The sequence below is a fragment of the Nannospalax galili genome, unplaced genomic scaffold (genome assembly GCF_000622305.1).
Source record: "Nannospalax galili isolate Female #2095 unplaced genomic scaffold, S.galili_v1.0 scaffold1421, whole genome shotgun sequence".
Lineage (NCBI taxonomy): Eukaryota > Metazoa > Chordata > Mammalia > Rodentia > Spalacidae > Nannospalax > Nannospalax galili.
In genome coordinates, this window is record NW_008345746.1 from 189,263 (window position 1) to 193,619 (window position 4,357).

Below are 4,357 nucleotides of genomic sequence, written 5' to 3' on the forward strand. Positions count from 1 at the left end.
GAGCAAGCAGCCATCATGGCAAGAAATGGCCCAAATCTCACTCCTGGTGCAAAAAGTGACCCAGGGGGAACCACAGACCTGACCGCACAACCAAATTCCTAAAGACCACGGTAGAAAGCTGTCACGATCTGCTTTAGGAAAAGGCCGGGAGATAGTTCAATTCGTGGTGCTTACAAAGCAAGCACAAGGGGTTCCTCACTCCTCAGAAACCATACAAAAAAACAACAAAAAACCAGGACTGGTGGTTTGGTTGTAATCTGCCCTCCAGCACTGGGGAGGGCAGAGACAGGTGGACCCTGAGGCTCAGTGGCCACCTAGCCTAGCCTACTTGGCAAGTTCTAGACCACAAGCACGTGCACACATGCACATACATACATGTGCACCACACACACATACACATACACACACACACACACACACACACACACACACACACACACGAATTCTGAAACCTAACACCTAAAGCATAGTCCAGACGGGAGAAAGCGGCTACATAGAATCTCACCAAAACTAAAGGCTTTTCCTACAGAACAGGCCCAGGAGAATGAAGAGAGAGGCTACAGACTGGGGTAAGACATTCGTAAATTATATCCAACAAGAGAATTGTGCCCAGAACTTGTAAAGTCTCAGATGCAACAGTAAGAAAATATGCAGTTTAGCAGGGCCTGGCAGGATTTTCATCCCAGCACTCCAAAGGCAGAAGCAGGTGGAGTTAAAAGTCAGCCTGCTTTATGTACTGATTTCCAGACCAGTCAAGGCTACATAGTGAGATGTCTCAAAAAAGAAAGCAATTTAGAGACATGAGTTGGACAATGCAAATTTAAACCATGACTATGCATTGATTACAACTGTAAGGAAAACAGCATGATGCCCAGTGCTCTTCGGGGGATGTGGGGAAACAAGGCTGTGAGGGCGTTCCACCAGACACAGCCCTTCTGGAAGTGGCTTGGAAATTTTCAAAAAAAAATTTTTTTGGTCTTTTTGAGACAGGGTCTCCCTGTAGCCTCAGCTGTCCTGGCACTCACTATGTAGACCAGGCTGGCCTTGAACTCACAGAGAACTGCCTGCCTCTGCCTTCCAAGTGCTGGGATTAAAGGTGTGCACCACCACGCCCGGCTTTAAAATTTTTTTTTATTATTTATTTTATGTGTAAGAGTGTATTGCCTGCATGTGTGTAAGTGCACCTGTGTTGTGCAATGCCAGCGGAGGTCAGAAGAGGGCATCAGATCCCCTGGAACAAGAGTTACAGACAGTTGTTAGCTGCCATGTGGGTGCTGGGATTTGAACCTGGGTCTTCTGCAAGAACAGCCAGTGTTCTTAACCACTGAGCCATCTCTCCAGCCCAGAAATTTCTTATACATTTAAAATAGATCCACAAGCTGGGCAAGATGGTGCATGTCTTTAATCCCAGCACTCAGGAGGCGGAGGCAGAGGGATCTCAGCAAGACTGAGTTCAGCCTGGTCTACAAAGCAAGTTCTAGGCCAGCTGGGGCTACAGGAGACCTTGTCTCAAAAAGAACAAAATAATAATGATGAAAGAAAACAGAGCCACGAAAACAGGTGTGATGGCATACCTGTACTCCCAGCTACTCAGGAGGCTGAGGTACAGGATCCCTGGATTTGAGATCAGCCTGAGCAACACAGAAAGACCCATCTCAATAAATAAATTAATGAAATGAAATGCATTTTCCACCAGAGACGGTAGCATATACCTATAATCTCAACACTGTGAACTTGGGGCCAGCCCGGGTTGTATAGCAAGACCCTGTCTCATGAACAACAAAAATGTATTTAGGACCTGGAGATGTACCTCAGTTGGTGGGGTGCTCACCGAGAAAGCAGAGGTCCCAAGTTTGATTCCCAGCACTGTACAAACCAGGTATGGTGGTACATGCCTGCAATCCTGGCACTTGGGAGGTGACAGAGGGGCCTAAGACTGTCTAAAAAACAAAACACCACAATCCAAATTCATTAACACATGACCTGGCAGCTCAACTCTCAAGATACACCTTTGAGATATGAAGCCTGATAATCCCTGAACACAGATGTTTGCAGTAGCCGTGCACAGAACTACAAAAACTATCCAAAGACATTCTCATGGGTGAACGAACTAGTCCATCCATGTAGTGGAACTGTGCTCAGTAGAAAGAACATACTGGACAGATACCTCCTGATGAATGTCAAAGGCATGCTGCTGAGTTAAGAGAAATTACACACAGGGCTGGAGAGATGGCTCAGCAGTTAAGAGGACTGACTGTTCTTGCAGAGGACCTGGGTTCAAAGTACCCACATGGTGGCTACAAACCGTCCTTAACTCCAGTTCCAGGGGAATCCGACGTCCTCTTCTGACCTCCGCGACATTGCACAACACGGGTGCACTCACATACATGAAGGCAATACACTCGTACACGTAAAATAAAAATATTTGTAAAGGGAGAAATTACACATTGCATGACTCTACTTACAAGACACACCAGAAATGACAGAGCTGAGAAGGGACAGACCGAGTAGCTGGCAGTGGTGGGAGGGCGGAGGGCGGGTCCTGAGACGATGGGAGTCCTTCACCCATATCCAGCTTACCATGGTATTGACACAGAACTACCCATGGATTAAAATTCTCAGAACTGAGGAAAATATTATTTTCCTAAGAAAGGGAGAATCCTATTTTATTACGTGACGTTCTAATAAGATATGGGAGCAAATACTTCAGCTGTAAAAACAATGACAAACTAAACAGCAGACATGACACCCAGCCAACAAGACTTGTGGTTCCAAGTGTTGAGGAAAACTCATCACCTGAGAAAAGGCAGGGGCTGGAGAGAACGAAGCTGGTAGAGTATCCGCCATGCAAACATGAGAAACTGTGCTCAGATCCCCAGCACCCATCTAAAAAGCAAGCCTGTAACCTTGGCATTGGAACCACGGAGACAAGTGGCTCTCCAAAGTTCAATGGCCAGTCAGCCTAGCTGATTCGATGACCTTTGTCCTTTATAGGCAGACATGTACAAACAATTCACATGAACCTGTACACACACAGGGCATGAGCTGGAGTTTAGTTCAGTGTTGAACACTTGCTTCGCATGTACAAAGCCTGGGATTCTATGCCCAGTCTGGCCAAAAGGGGGTGGGGGAGACGGAAGCTGGTGTGGTGGCCTATACCTCTGAGGTCCCAGCACTCTAGAGGCTGAGTCACAAGGATCACCTGGGCCCAGGAGCTCAAAGCCCAGCCTGGCAACACAATGAAACTCTCCCCAGCCCCAAAAAGGGTGTCTGAGGACACAAAGTCTGTGAGCTCAGCACTCTTACAGTCCTAAGGGACAGCATACCAAATGAGGGTGGTTTTTTTTGTTTTATTTTTATTTTATGTGTATGAGTGTATTGCCTGCATGTAAGTGTACTTGTGACGTGGAATGCGCAAAAAGGTCAGAAGGCAAGGTCAGAAGGCATCAGATCCTCTGGAACTGGAGTTACAGTTGTTAACCACCATGTGGGTGCTGGGAATCAAACCTGGGTCCTCCAGAGCAGTCAGTGATCTTAACCACTGAGCCATCTCTTCAGCCCCAGAGTTTTAAAAAAAAAATTTTTATGTCTGAGTGTATTGCTTACATGTATGTGAGTGCACCTGTGTCGTGCAATGCCGCAGAGGTCAGAAGAGGGCTTTGGATTCCCCTGGAACTGGAGTTAAGGGTGATTCGTAGCTGCCATGTGAGTGCTGGGAATCAAACCCGGGTCCTCTGCAAGGGCAGTCATTGCTCTTAACCGCTGAGCCATCTCTCCAGCCCCGCAAATGAGGTGTTTTTCAGGACAAGCAACACAAAGTGGGGAAAGCGGGCAGGACACCCAGACAACTGTGAGCATCCCTGACACTGGGCGCTGGGTATCTGCAATTATGAAGGCTGCAAAATGGATAATGGAACTGAAAAAAAAAAAATCCAGATAACACAAAGGAGGAGAGAAAAAGGCATAAATTAATGTCCTAGGGCTAGAGACAAGTCGGGTGTTAAGAATGCTTGCTTTCGGGGCTGGAGAGATAGCTCAGCGGTTAAGAACACTGGCTGTTCTTGCAGAAGACCCAGGTTCGAATCCCAGCACCCAGATGGTGGCTACGAACCATCCGTAACTCCAGTCCCAGAGGATCCGACAGCCTCTTCTGACCTCCGCGGGCATTGCACAACATGGGTACACTTACCTACACGCAGGCAATACACCTATACACATTAAAGAAAAAAAAGCCAGGTGTGGTGGTGCACGCCTTTAATCCCTGCACTCGGCAGGCAGATCTCTGTGAGTTCAAGGCCAGCCTGGTCTACATAATGAGTTCCAGGACAGCTGGAGCTACAAGGAGACCATGTCTCGA